Source organism: Muntiacus reevesi, chromosome 13 (genome assembly GCF_963930625.1).
Source record: "Muntiacus reevesi chromosome 13, mMunRee1.1, whole genome shotgun sequence".
NCBI classification, from domain to species: Eukaryota; Metazoa; Chordata; class Mammalia; order Artiodactyla; family Cervidae; genus Muntiacus; species Muntiacus reevesi.
Window position 1 is genome coordinate 55,452,034 of NC_089261.1, and position 21,200 is coordinate 55,473,233.

General features: G+C 38.1%; 1 protein-coding gene across 2 annotated transcripts in view; it reads right to left on the reverse strand.

Moving 5' to 3' along the window:
- Positions 1 to 21,200, reverse strand: part of INPP4B (inositol polyphosphate-4-phosphatase type II B) — an 838,347-nt gene that overhangs the window by 427,677 nt on the left and 389,470 nt on the right. For both annotated transcript variants that reach the window (XM_065904252.1, XM_065904253.1), the window contains one exon: positions 1,287 to 1,349. The gene's annotated coding sequence lies outside the window, so the exon portion shown is untranslated. The remainder of the gene's footprint in view (positions 1 to 1,286; positions 1,350 to 21,200) is intronic.

Genomic DNA, 21,200 nt, shown 5'->3' on the forward strand with positions numbered 1-21,200 from the left:
TCCCAAACCATTTTATATAGAACAGATCATAGAACTAGTGTTCAGACTCACTGAGAACTTTATTGCACAGTCATGAGCCTTTTATGCTGTACAGTGGCAGGAGAGGTAGGAGGGTGGGCTTAGGTGGTAGATTTGAAAGCTTGTCTTAATACACCCAGGGGACCAGAAGAAAGACCAAATGACATAGGACAGAAATGCCAAGGGCAAAAAGTGGCAAAGCAAAGCCGGTTTGAAGATGCTTCTACCATAACCACTAAGGCCCTATGGGATAGGCTGATTGCCATATTCATGTTCATTCATTTTCTTTCTCTTTGGCTGCACCACAGGGGGTGTGGGATCTCAGTTCCCTGAGCAGGGATCGAACCTGTATCCCTTGTACTGGAATCATCAGGGAAATCTCCATCTCATTTTTCAACACAGCTTCATTTCCTGCTTCTCTCCACCTCTGTGACCTTCCTTAATCTTTTTCAGTTATGTTCTTTATTCACTGCTGTTCTTTCTACCTGGGACTCTTTGCTGTATACTTCAAGCTCTGAGTTTAACACCATCTTCCACAGAAACACCCTCTATTCCGTCCATCTATAATAGATTCCTCTCTTCTTTCCCAGTATTTTCCCTACAGAATTTCTCTTCATAACATTTATCACAGTTTTTATTTACATATTGATACTTGTTTATTTATTTCATGTCATGTTCACAGGGCTGCAAGCACCATGAAGGCAGGAATGGACTATGTCTGTTTTGTCCAAATTTATGATCACCAAATACCTCATAGATGAGTGTTTGCCATATAGCAGGCCTTTTATAAATATGTGTTAATTTAATAATAAATGATAATAATTAATTCCTTCACATATCTCCTTGAGTGAAAGTTGCTCAGTCGTGTCTGACTCTTTGCTTACCCCATGGACTATACAGTCCATGGAATGCTGCAGGCCAGAATACTGGAGTGGGTAGCCCTTCCCTTCTCCAGGGGTCTTCCCAACCCAGGGATCGAACCCAGGTCTCCCACATTGCAGGCAGATTCTTTACCAGCTGAGCCACAAGGGAAGCCCGTGTCTCCCTTGGCCTGGCCTAATTGAAATCCTCAAAATTGATTTAATGTATACAAAGAAATAAGTTCCTCTTTAGGATATAATCCTCTATCTATAATATGAAGTCGCACACATTCTAAAACATCAGACTTGCATTTTTGTAAAATATTTTTATAATGGGGGCTATAGGTTTGAATAAATCATCAATCTAGATCAATATTATGGGTTGATTATTGAGAACCACTCTCGTACCTGCTTTCTCGAATTCTTCAAATACTTCTACTCTTTTATTACTGCCTTGCTGATTTCAGAGCTCTGCAAAGAACAAAAAGAAAAATGTGAGGATTGTTTCACCAGGAACTCCTCTCTTTTAAAAAACAATTATTGGAGTATAGTTGCTTTACAATGTTGTGTTAATGTCTGCTATACAGCAAAGTGAATCAGCTATACATGTACACAGATCCCCTCCTTTTCTGGATTTCCTCCCCCTTTTGGTCACCACAGAGCCCTGAGTCTATTTCCTGTGCTATACAGTAGGTTCTCATCCATTATCAATTTTATCCATAGTATCAATAATGCACATATGTCAATCCCAATCTCCCAATTCATCCCAGCCCTTCCTTCCCCCCTTGGTGTCCATACATTGTTCTCTACGTCTGTGTCTTTATTTCTGCTTTGAGAATAGCTTCATCTATAGGAATGCCTCTTTTCTAGGTAAAATATTTAATTTGCTTGTAATGCCCATTATTCCAAACTTGAGGACTTATGATCACAAAAGCCATGAAATACAGCTATTTCTTATTTGTATTCAAATTAATCTGCTTCGTTCAGCTCACAGAGGTCTACAGGAAAGAACTCTAGCTGACTCATTTATTTGCTTACATGCACCAAGCACTATCCTAAGTTATTGGATCAACTCATTTATTCCTCATAACTACTGGGCGGACAAGGGTTAACTCAGCAGGCTTGAGTTACTGAAATGCTACCCTTTCTAAAGAAAGGTCCTCCTTCAGAACTGGCCTTAGTCCAGCTCCTGGAAGATGACCTCTGAGCTCTTGGCATAGGCTGACTGATGAGAGAGTTTCCATATGTGTTTCTGCTGCTCCAGGTGGGCCAGATACATTTATGGTGAACACCGCTTTTTCCTTGAAGAGGAGGGGCTAAAGTCTGAACAATCTGGTGCTGCAAGCTTCTGTGACTGACCTCTAATAAAACTCTAGACACCACAGGTCAGCTGAGCTTCCCTGGCTGACCACATGTGACCAGTTCACATATGTGGTCACACACGGTGGCTGAGAGAATTAAGGGCATCCCCATGTGCCCTTAGGGGCTTCCCAGGTGACTCAGTGGTAGAGAATCTGCTTGCCAGTGCAGGAGGCAAAGGAGACATGGGTTCGATCCCCGGGTCAGGAAGATCCTCTGGAGTAGGACATGGTGACCCGTTCCAGTATTCTTGCCTGGAGAATTGCACGGACAGAGAAGCCTCGTGGACTACAGACCAGGGGATCGCAAAGAGTCAGACACAACTGAGCATGCACACACGCAGGGGCCCTTAAGACACAAAACCTCCCAAAAAAAGATGTCATTTTCATCATAGGGGACTGGAATGCAGAAGCAGGAAGTCAATAGATACTCAGAATAACAAGGCAAGTTTGGCCTTGGAATACAAAATGAAGAAGGGCAAAGATTAACAGAGTTTTGTCAAGAGAACATGCTGGTCATAGCGAACACCTTCTTTCTACAACACAAGAGATGGCTCTACACAAGGACATCACCAGATGGTCAATGCCAATATCAGATGATGTTCTTTACAGCAAAGATGGAGAAGCTCTCCATGGTCAGTAAAAACAAGACCTGGAACTTATTGTGGCTCAGATCATTGGCTCCTTATTGCAAAATTCAGGCTTAAATTGAAGAAAGTAGGGAAAACTACCAGGCCATTCAGGTATGATGTAAATCAAATCCCTTATGATTAGACAGTGGAGGTGATTGAATAGATTCAAGCAACTAGATGTGGTAGACAGATGTTGGTAACATTGTACAGGAGGCAGAGAAGCCATTCCAAAGAAAAAGAAATGCCAGAAGGCCAAGTGGTTGTCTGAGGAAGCTTTACATATAGCTGAGGAAAGAAGAGAAGCGAAAAGCAAGGGAGAAAGGGAAAGATATACCCAATTGAATGTAGAGTTACAGAGAATAGCAAGGCACGATAAGAAGGCCTTGTCAAATGAACAATGCAAAGAAAGAAGTGACACAAAAGGGGAAAGACTAGAAACCTATTCAAGAAAACGAGATATCAAGGGAACATTTCGTGCAAGGATGGGCACGATAAAGGACAGAAACAGTAACAATCTCTTCTTCTCTATCAGAAGAAGAGATTAAGAGGTGGCAAGAATACACAGAAGAACTAAACAAAAATGGTCAAAGTGAATCAGCTACACAGACACACATATCCCTTCTTTTCTGGATTTCTTTTCCATTAAGGTGACCACAGGGCATTGATTAGAGTTCCTTTGCTATACAGTAGGCTCTCATTAGTTATCTATTATATACATAGTATCGATAGTGTATATATGCCAATACCAATCTATGACTGTCAGTATAACAGCTTTTCTGAATCTTGGGAACCCTTCTAATAAATAATTGAGACTGAGGGTGGCCTTTGGGATCCCCAACAAACCACCCCGTGAGATACTATTACCCGCATAATATAGACAGTGAAGTGAAGTGAAGTCACTCAGTCGTGTCCGACTCTTTGCAATCCCATGGACTATATAGTCCACCAGCCTCCTCGGTCCATGGAATTCTCCAGGAAAGAATATACTGGAGAGGTTAGCCATCCTTCTCCAGAGGTCTTCCTGAGAATTGAACCTGGGTCTCCTGCACTACAGCCAGATTCTTTACATCAGGGAAGGAATTGGCAAAGAAAGGAACTGGACAATGAATTCTGAGCTAACCCAGAATTCCACAGCTAGTTTAAGTGTCAGTATTTAAATTTGAACCCGATGATCTGGTTTAGGTATTTTACCACCACTATGACATGTGGTTTATCAAAATATTTATTATGTGCCATTCAATACATGTATCCAAAAATGCTACCTGGTTCTTTTTCTTATTTTGTTATCAGGAATGATAATTTTCAAATTGTAAATGTACTATTAATTACTAAATTTCATTTTGTCTGTCAAAAAAAGAACAATAACTTTTTTGAGTTAAAGTTGTACTTTCTGCTGTATTTTATTCAAAACAAACTTTTTTCCAGACATGTCAACAATGCAGATGTGATGTTAAGATTTTCTCACTAACATCCTCATATATTTCTTTCTATATGGTTTTTAATACAGGGGGATGAAAACTACAGAGTGAGCTTTAAATCAAACACCAGGTTTTATTTAATTTGGGGAAAACAAAATACTTTATCACAGTTTTTCTTAAGATTTATAATATTTTAAGTCTAAGACATCCAGAATTACCTTGAAGTGTCAGAAGAAATAGTTTCATAGTAGGAGAAAGCATGAGATTGATCAGTTGCTATTAAAGAAAATGTAAACCATCTACTGATTTCTAAACAGAATGGATTAAAATAATATGCCAGTTATGTACAAATTCATGAGTTGGCTACATTAAGCTTTTTTAAGGTAGACTCTGCAAAAAACACTTTGGTCTAATTAATCATCTTCATTAGCTGTGTGAAGTAGCTTTATTGATTCGACTTATTCTAACACTGGAACAAAACCATAATTCATTATCTTATCTTTTTAAATTCACCCTAAACTAAGCATTGGACACTGTTGTATACATATGGATTCTGTGTCTCGTTCTTATCACTCAAACAGACTGTACATCTCTTGATATTCTGAAGTGTCATGACATCCGCAAAAGTAAGGAGTCTTCCTTGCAGTCTGATGTTCAGAAGCCAGTGTGGTCTTAGAGTGTCCAAAGAGTCCTTAAGATAACTTCCAAAAGTACAAATAAAGAATGCAGGGGAAGGGCAGTTCCTCACATGGTGATGCTGAAATACATGGAATGTAAACTGGATAACTGTGAAAATGCAAAGAATAAAAGTTTATGATGCAGAAGTATCAATGGTGCTACATGAGCCTGAGTCTTTCATACTTGTTTTTCCCCTTTATCTTGTTATTTATTAATTATCAGCTCCCATCACAAAACAAAAACTAATTTACCCAAACCCACCAAAGTGTTAGGTTGTCTTAAGTAAATATCCCTCAGAGTGAATGCAAACAAAAGCCCTATTTAACACTTATCATTGCCTGCACAATAAATGATCAAGTAGAATACTGGCCTTAATTAGGACATAAAGTTCTCTTTAGAAAATAGAAAATTCTGTCTTAGACAACTTCAACTAAATATTCAAATAAATTAAATATTATTGATTAGCAATAAATGAGGGAATATTTTAAAAAATGGAGTAGCCTCTATTGGGCTTCACCTTATGCTTCTTGCGTTCCTATATCCATCCCCTGTGGCCCTAAATGGGGCAGGCTCTCATGACTCACGTTTTCCCTCCACCCAGGAGTTCTGGTGTGATGGGGATATAGCCAAAGTCCCAGCTGGATATCTTCCTTTTTCACATTGCCCCATGAAAGCATGCTGGGCTTGAGATGCCTTGTTGTTGATCTCAGACAGCCTAGTGACTAAAGGTCAAGAGTCCCATCAGTGAGAGGTTTGGGGATGCTATGCCAAAGGCTAGAGCTAAGTGGGGTGGAGTTGAGAAAGGACTAGGAAGAGATGACATATATGTCAGGATGTTGTATAGTACAGAGATCCTCTCTGCTTCTGAAAAACTCAAGTATTTGTCCCCTAAAAGATCTAGCAGTTAAAACCTGTTTCACAGATATTATATATAACATATACACACATATATACACACATAGTAAAATTAGTAGAATCTGTCTCTGAAATAGATGTGAAAATTTAACCCTGTCTCAAAAGTAGACTTTTTAAAAATTAAACTTTAATTAGAGGATAATTACTTTACAATATTGTGCCTCCCTCTTGGACCTTCCTCCCACCTCCCACCCCTCTGGGTTGTCACAGAGCATTGGATTTGAGCTCAGTGCATCATACAGCAAATTCCCATTGGCTATATAACTAAAGGCAGACTTCTAAAATCTTACTTTAGGTCTTCAATTTTCACCCCTTACTGTAAAAACAAAACAGAATTTATAATAGCTAAAAATGAGATTATTCTCAAGTGCTGACAATCTTCGCATCAACTAAAAAACTACAAAAAAATTCCTACAAGAATTTAGAAAATGACTCAAAGAAAGTCTCAGGATACAAGATAAATTTGCAATAATAACTTCTATATAACAGCAATAAGCAGCAAGTAAAATTTTTAAACTAAATAAATGCAACTCCCAGCGGCATCAACCACCCTGACTCACTATAGCAGTAACAAGAAAACCAACAAAGCACTTATGAATAACTCTTTTAAAAAATTATTAAAAGCCATAAAGGAAATAGGGAACTATAACACATGAATGAGTGGGAAAGTACCTACAACATAAATATCACGACTTCTGAAATTAATTTATATTTTTAGCGTAATTCCAATCAAAATTCTAGTAGGGGTAATTTTAGAGTCTGTCAAAACTTTCTAAAGTTTACTTGAAAGAGTCATGGATCATAAAGAAAATTTTTAATGTAAATATTAATGAGATGTTTTGTTCTAGCTAATGACAAAACACATTGTTGTGACACAACATTTAACATAGTATAGAACTGGCTTAGAAATTGACATATAAGATATCCCAGAAACATCTGTTTTATGTATTTATTCAACATATATTTAATGCCCGTCATATGCCAAGCACTATGCTAGTTATTGAAGTGAAAATGCAATTCCTGCCCTCAGAAAATGTGAAGGGGGAAAAACTAGCTATTTTCATTTTGATAGAAATTGATACAAATGGGCATAGGACTTTATGAATGTGTATAGAAAAGAAATCTAAATTCAGGGTATCATAAAATGGGCACCACTAATTAATGAAAAAGAAATTATTTAATAAGTAATGTTGAGATAATTGCCTATCTTTTGAAACAAAAATCTAATATATCCCATTAGATAGAGAGATAAATTGCAAATTTATTATGGAATTAAATACAAATGAAATGCAGCATAAAAATAAATTAAAATGGAATTGATTAATTATATTTCTCTTTGGAGAGGGTAAGTCTACTGCTGAAGTATATAAGTGCTAAAAGAAATTAGAAAGAATATAACAGGTTGATTGGACTATGTAAAAAAACTTCCCTAGATAAAAAAAATAAAAAGAAAAAATTAAAAAGCAAAGCAGATGTGAAATTATTTGCAGCAAACGCAATACACCAAAATATATTTTATATAAATACTAAATAACAAAATCAAAATGAAGAAAGAGCTCATTAATGAACATATGGAAAAATGTTCAACTTCATTAGTACTCAAGGAAATAACCATTAAAACAATGATCAACAATATTTCATCTAACAAATTGGCAATGAAGAGAAAATGTTCATCCCTGGTGTTATTTTGAAATTGTTTTGAATACCACTTTTCTAAAACCTTTAAGATCTCTAAAAGTATTCCTATCCTATCGCAGAAAATCTTGAAAGAATTCTCACTATATAAAATTCATACAAGATGCTCATTTCAGGCACACTCTATTTGAATACCCACTAATCCACATCACCCTTTAGATAACTGCTGGTGAAATATTCATCATGCTATCACAGGTACCATATCCAGTTAACAGGAGGCATGCAAGACATGTCTTGAATATTGAATAGATGAACTAATGGGCTTATTTCTTCATCAGTAAAATAAATAAAAATGGGGCTCCGACTTCTCAAAAAATGTTTTCATAGTCTTTGATCTCAGCTCAGTTCAGTCGCTAAGTCATGTCTGACTGTTTGTGACCCCATGGGCTGCAGCACGGCAGGCCTCCCTGTCCATCATCAACTCCCAGAGTTTACTCTAACTCATATCCATTGAGTCAGTGATGCCGTCCAACCATCTCATCCTCTTTCGTCCCCTTCTCCTCCTACCTTCAATCCTTCCCAGCATCAGGGTCTTTTCAAGTGAGTCAGTTCTTCACATCAGGTGGCCAAAGTAATGGAGTTTCAGCTTCAACATCAGTCCTTCCAATGAACATTCAGGACTGATTTCCTTTAGGATGGACTGGTTGGATCTCCTTGCTGTCCAAGTGACTCTCACAAGTCTTCTCCAACACCACAGTTCAAAAGCATCAATTCTTCAGTGCTCAGCTTTCTTTATAGTCCAACTCTCACATCCATACATGACCACTGGAAAAACCATAACTTTGACTAGACAGACCTTTGTTGGCAAGGTAATGTCTCTGCTTTTTAATATGCTATCTAGGTTGGTCATAACTTTTCTTCCAAGGAGCAAATGTCTTTTAATTTCAGGGCTGCAATCACCATCTGCAGTGATTTTGGAGCCCAGAAAAATAAAGTCAGTCACTGTTTCCACTGTTTTCCCATCTATTTGCCATGAAGTGATGTGATCGGAAGCCATGACCTTAGTTTTCTGAATGCTGAGCTTTAAGCCAACTTTTGTCATCTGCATATCTGAAGTTATTGACATTTCTCCCAGCAATCTTGGTTCCAGCTTGTGCTTCATCCAGCCCAGCGTTTCTCATGATGTATTCTGCATATAAGTTAGATAAGCATGGTGACAATATATAGCCTTGACGTACTCCTTTCCCGATTTGGAACCAGTCTGTTGTTCCATGTCCAGTTCTAACTGTTGCTTCCTGACCTGCAGACAGATTTCTCAGGAGGCAGGTCAGGTGGTCTGGTATTCCCATCTCTTTCAGAATTTTCCACAGTTTGCTGTGATCCACACAGTCAAAGGCTTTGGCATAGTCAATAAAATAGAAAAAGATGTTTTTCTGAAATTCTCTTGCTTTTTTGATGATCCAACAGATGTTGGCAATTTGATCTCTGGTTATTCTGCCTTTTCTAAATCCAGCTTGAACATCTGGAATTTCACGGTTCATGTACTGTTGAAGCCTGGCTTGGAAAATTTTGAGCATTACTTTACTAGAGTGTGAGATGAGTGTGATTATAGTTTGAGCATTCTTTGGCATTGCCTTTCTTTGGAATTGGAATGAAAACTGACCTCTTCCAGTTCTGTGGCCACTGCTGAGTTTTCCAAATTTGCTGGCATATTGAGTGCAGCACTTTCATAGCATCATCTTTTAGAATTTGAAAGAACTCAACTGGAATTCCATCAGCTTCACTTGCTTTGTTTGTAATGATGCTTCCTAAGGTCAACTTGACTTTGCATTCCAGGATGTATGGCTCCAGGTGAATGATCATACCACTGTGATTATCTGGATCATGAAGATCTTTTTTGTATGGTTTTTCTGTGTATTCTTGCCACCTCTTATTAATATCTTCTGCTTCTGTTAGGTCCATACCGTTTCTGTCCTTATTGTGCCCAGCTTTGCATGAAATGTTCCCTTGGTATCTCTAATTTTCTTGAAGAGATCTCTAGTCTTTCCCATTCTGTTGTTTTCCTCTACTTCTTTGCAATGATCACTGAGGAAGGCTTTCTTATCTCTCCTTGCTATTCTTGGGAACTCTGCATTCAAATGGGAATATCTTTCCTTTTCTCCTTTGCTTTTCCCTTCTCTTCTTTTCACAGCTATTTGTAAGGCCTCTTCAGACAGCCATTTTGCTTTTTTGCATTTCTTTTTCTTGGGGATGGTCTTGATCCCTGTCTCCTGTACAGTGTCACGAACCTCCGTCCATAGTTCTTCAGGTACTCTGTCTATCAGATCTAATCTCCTGAATCTGTTTCTCACTTCCACTGTATAATCATAAGGGATTTGATTTAGGTCATACCTGAATGGTCTAGTGGTTTTCTCTACTTTCTTCAATTTAGGTCTGAATTTGGCAATAAGGAGTTCATGATCTGAGCTACAGATCATGAGTCAGCTCCCAGTATTGTTTTTGCTGACTGTATGGAACTTCTCCTTCTTTGGCTGCAAAGAATACAATCAGTCTGATTTTGGTATTGACCATCTGGTGATGTCCATGTTTAGAGTTTTCTCTTGTCTTATTGGAAGAGGGTGCTTGCTACGACCAGTGTGTTCTCTTGGCAAAACTCTATTAGCCTTCGCCCTGCTTCATTCTGTACTCCAAGGTCAAATTTGCCTGTTACTCAAGGTCTTTGATCTAGTAATTCTAATTCTGGGTTTCTATCTAGGGAGGTAATCCTAAATAGAGGGGGAGAAAAGGTGTATACATAAAGAATTACCACAGTAGATAAAACTTAGAGATCACCTAAATATTCAAGTATAAAGGAATCTTTGAAAATATTGTGTTATTTTAATTTGGGGGAATAGTATGTCACCATTAAAAAGAAGAGTTTAGAATTCAGGTTTAGAAAGACTTATGCAAAATGTTAAAAGTGAAAAGCAAGTTTTAAAGTTATATATCTCTTATATCAGTGGTACCCAAACTTTTTGGCACCAGGGGCTGGTTTCATGGAAGACAATTTTTCCATGAACTAGGGGGTGGGGGACTGAAGCTGAAGCTCCAATACCTTGGCCACCTGATGCAAACAGCCAATTCATTGGAAAAGACCCTAATGCTGAGAAAGATTGAAGGCAAATGGAGAAGAGGGTATGAGAGGATGAGATGGCTAGATTGCATAACTGACTCAATGGATATGAACGTGGGCAACTCCATGAGATGGTGAGGGACAGGGAGGCCTGTCGTGCTGTAGTTCATGGGGTCACAAAGAGTCGGACACGATTGGGCAACTGAACAGCAACAGGGGGTGGGGGATGGTTTTTGATGATTTAAGTGCCTTACATTTATTGTGCACATTATTTCTAGTATTATTACATCAGGCCCACCACAGATTATCAGGCATTATTAGATCCTGCAGGCTGGGAGCCCCTGTACAGGTATACTATAGTGGATAAGACTCAGCATAAAATCCTATCTTCATTAACCATAACTCGCTGAACAACTTAACCTCTTCAAGTCTCAGTTTCTTTATTTGTAAAATGGAACAGTAGTAACAAAATTGTCTATTTAAAAGACTTTTATTTTTAATTAAATTCAAATTAGATAATTCAAACAGTGTTAATATCAAATATTATATAACACATATTCAGTAATCACAGATATAGTTTTATTTGAAGTATTAAACAAAACCGAAACATATGCACACCAGAAAGTCCATATGCTAAAACATCAATACATTGGCAGCAATTACTGTGTGATGGATTTGGCTGTTTACTACCTTTGGAACATCTCTCCCACATTTGGGAAATTTTCACATTCCATGTTTATACATCACAATGATTGATGCCCAAAATCCTCTTTGCAATCTTCTTGACATGTTAAGAGTCTAAGTTATCCATGAATGGATACATACTTGGTGAGGATGCTAGGGTGAAAGCCTGTTATGAAGGCTTTTCTGATAATGCACCCTTGTACAAGTCTTCCATTTTTTCATTTATTTTTAAACAAAGTATAATTTACAATGTTGTGCTAGTTTTTGCAAAACTATTCAATTAGATATTCTTTTTCACAGTCTTTTCTATTTTAGTTTAGTACAAGATACTGAGCATAATTCCCTGTGCTATATAGTAGGTCCTTTTAAATCTATCTTATATATCATAGTGTGTATCTGTTAGTCCCAAATTCCCAATCCATCCCTCCCCGACTTTGTCTCCCCTTGGCAACCACAAGCCTGTTCTTCATGTCTGTGAATCTGTTTCTGTCTCATAGATAAGTTAATTTGTATGATACTATAGATTTCACACACTAAGTGATATCATATGATATTTGTCTTTCTCTATCTGGCTTACTTCACTTAGTATAATAATCTCTAGGTCCACACATGCTGCAGTAAATGGCATTATTTTTTTTCTTTTAATGGCTGAGTAACATTCTGTTGTAACATATACCACATCTTCTTTATCCATTCATCTATTGATGAGCACTTAGGTTGCATCTATGTCTTGGCGATTAAATAGTGCTGCAATGAACACTAGGGTGCATGTATCTTTTTGAATTAGAATTATACACTATACCTCAGGCACATGAAAATTTTCAGTTTAGAAGCATATGCTTCACAGAATCTATCTGGCAATCCATTCTAAGAGCTAAGATCCCTGCCCACCATCAGAGTAGTGGGGGTTGAAGATGCACCGTCAGACTCAGGTGAAGGCAGTGGATCCCGTGCCAGGGGCAGGAACTGGGGGTTTGTCCAGGAGCAGTCGGTGCTCATGTGTATCCACTGGGCTTAGAGGTCTTGAATGGGCAGCATCAGAGCCTGAGCCGATGTTCTTTAAGATTATCATGGATCCTGTGCACTTCTGTCTACATCAGCCTTTTCCTCCATCACACACAGACACACATACACATCTGTATATGTGTATATAATCATACTTCATAATTATGTTGGTATAAAGATAGATATAGTGTCATATAATAAAAATTTTTCCAATATAAAAATTCTTTCTCCTTCAGATTTTAAAAGAAATTTAGATATTTTCATGGGCCCATAAAATCACTGTTGGTCATTGTCAGCAGGCCTACTGGGCCCCTGATAGAAAAGTCAGTCCTACCTAATGTTTCCAGGTGAATTCCTTTTCTCTTAAACTAGCTAGACTCTATTCTGTGTCTGCAGCTATGAAAGCCTGGTAATACAGATGACAGAACTACAGAGAAATTTTCCTTCTTTCAACTTTGTAGGAGTTCTCAAATTTTCTGGAAAAGCATGCATTACTCATTAAAGAGAAGATGACGTGTTAAGAAAAAGAAGAAACTCTGACCAATTAACATATCTTCAGCCGTTAATAGCCTTAAATGACAAACTTCACATGCATATCTCAGAATCTCAAGCTAGAAAGGGACTGCAAAGATCACTGTGGAAAAACTGTCATGTCGTCTTGCCATCCATCTGTCATCTGAAACATCTCTACCCCACCTCCCTGACCAAGTTATCACAATCATCGATACTGAGTTTAGTAGTTCTCTATCTCAGTAAGAAAATGTCAGAAATTCTGTCTCTTGTTATCTTAAACCATTAGAAAGCTCTTCTTTAAAACTGAATCAAAATGTATTTATTTATGAAATTTTCTTTTTTTTTACCCTCTGAGTACATCTCCAACATCTGAGAATTCTTTATATTCCCATCTTGGATATACAATATTAATGCATTAGAATCACTTTATAGCAACCCAACTCAAAAGATTTTTATATCTACTGCACACACTTGATACTTTGATTTGGTATCAGTCTATCATTCCCTTCTGCTCCAAAGCAGAGATGTGAATTGCTAGATCATAGAAACTGTCTCTTCTCTCTCTTCAGATCACAAACTCATCATTTCTTTGACTTCCATCAGAGGAAAACAAACTTGTACTGGGCCATTGTTTTAAAAGAAATTTGGAACCCAATACAAAATTCACATGTTACTGTTTTGGAAAAGAAAATATTTCTACTTGTTTCTCTTGAAGAAGCTAGGCAAAATGAAATAGCAAAAACTGTTCAAAACTAGGAATCTGGCAATAAAGATTCTAAGTCCTGGTTCTGCTAAGAAATCCTGTATCACCTATAAAATCCAGGTCCTTCCATCCCTTAAGGGATAATTTAGATTCTTAACATCTAATGACTGGATTTCTAATAAAGAATTAGATCTCTAAATCATTACCAGATGAAGTCAATTTAAAATAAAACTACTGAGCAATGTCACTGCATTTGTATTTAAGATTTCCTTTTAACCAATAAAGAGAAATATTAAATGGGATTGGAATCAAATGCACATCACCATTAGTTATCCATCTGATCACCATCAGGCATGCAATTTTTTGTGTGTTTTTTTTGGAAACTGACATCATCAACAGATAATTGCAATTGGAAGATGTGAAATATATAACCACATTACTCAGACATGACTAATGGGATGTTATGCAGCCCATAAAAAATAATGAATACTGCCATTTTGCAGTCACTAGGATGGACATATAAAGTATTGTGTTTAGTGAAGCTAGTCAGACAGAGAAAAACAAATAACTTTACGATACCACTTATATATGGAATCTAAAAGTAATACAAATGAATGCATATACCAAACAGAAAAAAATTCATAGATATAAAGTAAAACTTGTGGTTCTCAAAGGAGAGAGGGAATGGGAGAGGAATAAATTAGAGGTATGAGATTAACAAACTACATATAAAATAGATAAGCATCAAAGATATACTGTATAGCACAGGGAAATCACACCTGTTATCTTTTAATACCGGCTTTCCTGCTAGCTCGGCTGGTAAAGAATCCACCTGCAATTCGGGAGACCAGGGTTCGATCCCCCTGGATTGGGAAGATCTCCTGGAGGGGGGCATGGCAACCCACTCCAGTATTCTTGCCTGGAGAATTCCATGGACAGAGGAGCCTGGTGGGCCACAGTCCATGGGGTCACAAAGAGTCTGACACAATGGAGCGACAAAGCACACAGCACACATCTTTTAATACATCAGAAATGGAATATAATCTGCAAAGGTACTGAATCACCATTCTATTCACCTGCAATGAACACATTATTGTAGATCAACTAGAGGTTAATTTAAAAATGTTATTGACTCCTTAATCCAATTTTTGGCTGAGGCTGGTAGGGAAGGAGTCCTGTTTTATAAAGCCCTTCAGGACCCGGGCTAAGACAGACCTCACCATCTTTCAAGCAAGTGGCTTAGTCACCCTGAGTATGGAATTCGAGCAGGGAGACTAGGGAGAAGAAAGAATGAGGACCCCAGAAAGCCCTATATGAGCCAGGTCTGTACTCTCACATTATATGCCCAAGGGCAAGTGGCTTGAGCAGCCACAACACTATCCCCTTCTAAGGAACCAGGATCTCTGCTGGACAACCAACCATCTCCACGACAGTCCAGTATAAAGATTCTGTGGGTCTCAATTAGACCAAGGCAGTTAACAGATATTTGTCTATACCAATGCCAGAGACTAAATAATGAAGGGGAGAAAATGAATGATTTGGTATTGAGGGCTTTGGTGAAACCGGCATCACAAACAGGTGAAGAGGAGGATAGTCAGAATGTGGTGATTATTAGCTGCACGCACTTCACAAAGGATAGACAACAGACTTCCAGGACAACAGCAGCTCTGGATGAGAAATGTCTCTGACATTTTATGACGTATTCTAATATGACATAAAAGTCATACGAGAAAAGAGAATTTGTAGGATTGTTATTTTCAATCCTATAACTGAACCGTCTTTTAGACCAGCACTTCTATGCCGTGGTACAGAGATCAAGTTCAGGGATTGGAGGATAGACAGGGGAGGTGCAGTCCCTCATTTTGCCAGTGTAAAGCAATCACCCCATTTTTCTTAAAACAGGGCCAGCCAGATTAAAACCTTTAAAAGTCCTAAACTTCAAAAACATTACCAAGTACCATCACCTACCTTGAAGTGAAAGTGAAAGGGAAAGTGACTCAGTCAAAGTCACAACCCCATGGATTTATACAGTCCAGGGAATTCTCCAGGACAGAATACTGGAGTGGGTAGCCTTTCCCTTCTCTAGGATTTTCCTCCCCTCACCTTATATCATTTGAAATAAAAGCAATACTAAACTATACAATAAGTGTAACAAAGTCCAATAAAATTTTGATTTTTTTCTCAAATACACACACACACACACACATACACGCACACTTCTCTTCCCTTATAGGTTATTACAAAATATTAAGTAGAGTTCCCTACACTATACAGTAGGTTCATGTTGGTTATATTTTTTATGTAAGTAGTGTGTTCAGTTCAGTTCAGTCCAGTCGCTCAGTTGTGTCCGACTCTTTGCGACCCCATGAATCGCAGCACTCCAGGCCTCTCTGTCCATCACCAACTCCCGGAATTTACTCAAACTCATGTCCATCGAGTTGGTGATGCCATCCAGCCATCTCATCCTCTGTCGTCCCCTTCTCCTCCTGCCCCCAATCTTTCCCAGCATCAGGGTCTTTTTCAATGAGTCAGTTTTTCACATCAGGTGGCCAAAGTATTGGAGTTTCACCTTCAACATCAGTCCTTCCAATGAACACCCAGGACTGATCTCCTTTAGGATGGACTGGTTGGATCGCCTTGCAGTCCAAGGAACTCTCAAGAGTCTTCTCCAACACCACAGTTCAAAAGCATCAATTCTTCAGTGCTTAGCTTTCTTTATAGTCCAACTCTCACATTCATACATGACCACTGGAGAAACCATAGCCTTGACTAGACGGACCTTTGTTGGCAAAGTAATGTCTCTGCTTTTTAATATGCTATCTAGTTAATCCTAACTTATTAATTTATCCCTCCCTCCTGACCTGCCTCTTGAGAAACCTGTATGCAGGTCAGGAAGCAGCAGTTAGAACTGGACATGGAACAACAGACTGGTTCCAAATAGGAAAAGGAGTACGTCAAGGCTGTATATTGTCACCCTGCTTAATTAACTTATATGCAGAGTATATCATGAGAAACGCTGGGCTGGAGGAAGCACAAGCTGGAATCAAGATTGCCGGGAGAAATATCAATAACCTCAGATATGCAGATGACACCACCCTGATGGCAGAAAGTGAAGAATTAAAGAGCCTCTTGATGAAAGTGAAAGAGGAGAGTGAAAAAGTTGGCTTAAAGCTCAACATAGAAAACTAAGATCATGGCATCCGGTCTCATCACTTCATGCAAATAGATGGGGAAATAGTGGAAACAGTGGCTACTTTATTTTTCTGGGATCCTAAATCACTGAAGATGGTGATTGCGGCCATGAAATAAAAAGACACTTACTCCTTAAAAAAAAAGTTATGACCAACCTAGACAGCATATTAAAAAGCATAGACATTATTACTTTGTCAACAAAGGTCCGTCTAGTCAAGGCTATGGTTTTTCCAGTAGTAATGTATGGATGTGAGAGTTGGACTATAAAGAAAGCTGAGTGCCGAAGAATTGATGCTTTCGAACTGTGGTGTTGGAGAAGACTCTTGAGAGTCCCTTGGTCTGCAAGGAGATCCAACCAGTTCATCCTAAAGGAGATCAATTCTGGGTGTTCTTTGGAAGGACTGATGTTGAAGGTGAAACTCCAATTCTTTGGCCACCTGATGGGAAGAGCTGACTCACTGGAAAGACCCTGATGCTGGGAAAGATCGAGGGCAGGTTGAATGGCATCACTGACTCAATGGACATGGCTTTGGGGTGGACTCCGGGAGTTGGTGATGGACAGGGAGGCCTGGTGTGCTGCAGTTCTTGGGGTCGCAAAGAGTTGGACAAAACTGAGCAACTGAATTGAACTGAACTGAACCACCTCCCTTTTCTCTTGTTTACTGTCTGTGAGTTTCTTTCTGTTTTGGAATTAACTTCATTTGTATCTTCTGCGGGTTTTCTTTTAAGATTCTACAAAAAAGCAATGTCATATGATATTTATCTTTCTCTTAATGTGATTATCTCTACATTTATCCATGTTGCTGTTAATGTTATGTCTTTCTTTTTTATGACAATCTACTTTTTTTGACTCTTCACTATCACATCTCATACATATTAAGAAATTAAATGGTTATTGAGTAAACGACTGAAAAAGTCAACAGATCTATAGATTAAACAAGTGGTATTTAAACATGTTGCATACCAGAATTACTTGGGGATACAAGAGCCTCAGTCAGAATATTTGAGGTATTTTGCATTTTGAAAAAGCTCCCCGATGATTTGATTTCCAGATGATCAGTTTTGGAAAAAAAATTGATGACTGATCCCATTAAATCTAAGGTAAAACTTTTAAATCACATTTCAGACAAAAATGCAATGTAGTTGTAATTACCCAAACATAAATTGATAGGCCTATGGTTTAGCCCCAGCAAGTTGAGATTATTGGAATCTACTTCATAGAAGGTGTAGTGAAAACCTTTTAAGAAAGGACATTTGTTCTATTTGTGTGGTCTAGTGTGTGGGAAGTAGTAAAAAAAAGATTCACAGTGAGTGAGCCTCAGAGTAATAATCATCACACTAACATTACCTTTAGTACCCTCATGAGAGTGAGAAACGAGAGAAACAGTTAAATATTAGAGATATAAAAAACATGGTGGCAATATGTGGGTATTAGGTGCAAAATCATTTTAAATTAAAATAGAGAAAGTCAATAGCCTACAAGAATCCTAATGACTGCATACCAGATTCCTTACTATAAACCCAGGAAAAATGCACGCTGTGATTCAAAACTATAGGCATGGCTAACAAAGGGAAATGATGATATTATTGTAGGGGAAATGATACACGCTTTTATTTGTTTAAAGTTCAACCAGCTCTGTCAATTTGGATATAACACAGCTTTGAAATTTTGCTCTTTTGAGCAGCTTCACACACAAGCAGTAAATACTACGAGTCAAATGCCATAAACCATCCCTGTAAAAGCTCATCCTTCAAAACATGGTCAGACGAGCAGAGTGAAGATGACAGGAGAGCCCTCAAAATAGCCTACAGATGGAGTATTATCTAGGAATAAAATGTTTTCCCTCAAAAACAACTTTGAAGATTACCTTTCAAGGAATGTCAAAGCAAATAAAAACACTTTTTTTCAATATATCAAAAGCAAGGAGCCAGCTAGAGATTCAGTGAACCCATGATTACAGTCTGTCAAAGATAACTTAGGACTTAGAGTTTTAAAAAAAATAAATAAAAGGAACAAACTAAATCTGATAGGATGTTTTCTTTGAAAGGAAGGATGTTAAGAGATACCATGTATTGTCCCCTAAAAATGTTAGATTAGAGATACAGAATGAAATAACTATATAAAACTCTTATCATAGCAGGTAAGCATTCTGAAGGATTCATTATTTTCAAGGCTGGTGCCTAAAAATAATATCTCATTATCATTCTTGCTTTAGTTGTTTCCATATTAGAAGGACTGATTGAGATTCAAAGCAGTGAGGCCAGAAGAATAGGATCAAGAACCAAGAATAGAATTATCCTACAGAAGATGGGATCCAGAAAGCTATTGTGATGCATGTTGTTGCAGAGTTCATAACAAGAGCAATAAGAAAATCACACCTTGAAAACACCAATAGCTCTAGAAAGAGATTTCAGAAACCGGGGTTATGGTTGAGTAGCAAAGGCACAAAGATCAGTGTCAAAACTCAGAATGTTACTGGGTTGATTTCAGTGTGGTTCCATAATTGTAGATGGAAGGCGGCCACTGTGTTTCCCTAAAGCAGGGCAGTGTCAAAGCCACTGCTCCAGCCCACGTGAGTCACATCTCCCCAAATCGGCACTTAGTAGTACCATGTCAATAGCTTGAAATGAGCCATGGGAGTATTTATTTAGAAAATGGGCAATACTAAAACCAGAACTTTTTGTTAGTTTCGTTCTTTAGAGAGCCAGTTTAACAGCATATCTCTGCCCTAAAAGGACAAGTTCAAGACACTTATGAACAATGACTCCAAAAGAAGAAAAAATTTAGAGGACACATACTAAAGAAAATACAAGGATGATGATCCAAGAGCTCATTTGGGTCTTTAATAGATGTTGTCTAACTAGATGACAAAATACTTCTGAAATAATATTATGCCATTCAGGGAGATGAAGATAAACAAAATTAATGTGAATATTAGATGCTTTTGGTATATCTATAAATGGATGGGTTTATCTCTCTCACAAAAGAAGCCCCTGAATTAAAAATTCTGAGTTGTATTAGAGAGAAGCAAAAGCATGGACAAATGTCAAAAAGAAAAAGGACACTTAGATCCAGCAAACCCCATCCGTGCTACAAGAAGTATGGAACAAAATGGTCCAACATAAGAAGCAGATCTGAAAACTATAAGAAATTGAAAAAAGAAATTAAAGATGATACAGGTAAATGGAAAGATACACAATGCTCATGACTTGGAAGAATATTGTTAAAATACAAATTCAATGCAATGCATATCAAAAGAACACAGGCATTTTTCACAGAATCAGAACAAATAATCTCAAAACTTGATTCAGTTCAGTTCAATTCAGTCGCTCAGTCATGTCTGACTCTTTGCGACCCCATGAAATGCAGCACACCAGGCCTCCCTGTCCATCACCAACTCCCTGAGTTTACTCAAACTCAAGTTCATCGAGTCGGTGTGGCCATCCAGTCATCTCATCTTCTGTCATCCCCTTCTCCTCCTGCCCCCAGTCCCTCCTAGCATCAGGGTCTTTTCCAATGAGTCAACTCTTCGCATGAGGTGGCCAAAGTACTGGAGTTTCAGCTTTAGCATCAGTCCTTCCAATGAACACCCAGGACTGATCTCCTTTATGATGAACTGGTTGGATCTCCTTGCAGTACAAGGGACTCTCAAGAGTCTTCTCCAACACTACTCAAAAGCATCAATTTTTTGGCGCTCAGCTTTCTTCACAGTCTAACTCTCACATCCATCCATACATGACCACTGGAAAAACCATAGCCTTGACCAGACGGACCTTTGTTGGCAAAGTAATGTCTCTGCTTTCTAATATGCTGTCTAGGTTGGTCATAACTTTCCTTCCAAGGAGTAAGTGTCTTTTAATTTCATGGCTGCAATCACCATCTGCAGTGATTTTGGAGCCCCAAAAAATAAAGTCTGACATTGTTTCCACTGTTTCCCCAAATATTTCCCATGAAGTGATGGGACCAGATGCCATGATCTTGGTTTTCTGAACGTTGAGCTTTAAGCCAACTTTTTCACTCTCCTCTCACTTTCATCAAGAGGCTTTTTAGTTTCTCTTCACTTTCTGCTGGAAGAAGCACAAGCTGGAATCAAGATTGCCGGGAGAAATATCAATAATCTCAGATATGCAGATGACACCACCCTTATGGCAGAAAAACTTGTATAGAAGCCCCAAATTCCTAAATAGCCAAACACTCTTCAAAAAGAACAAAGCTGGAGGCATCACACTATAATTTTGTTGTATAGTTGATTTTGAACTATGCAACAAAAATATAGTAATAAAAACAATATGTTAATACAACAAAAACAAAAACAGATCAATAGAACAGAAGAGTCCAGAACTAAACCCACATTTATATGATTCTATGAACCATAGAGGCAAGACTATACAATGGGGAAAAGACATCCTCTTCAATCAATGGTTTTGGGAAAACAGGAGGGCTACATGAAAAAGAATCAAACTAGACTATTTTCTT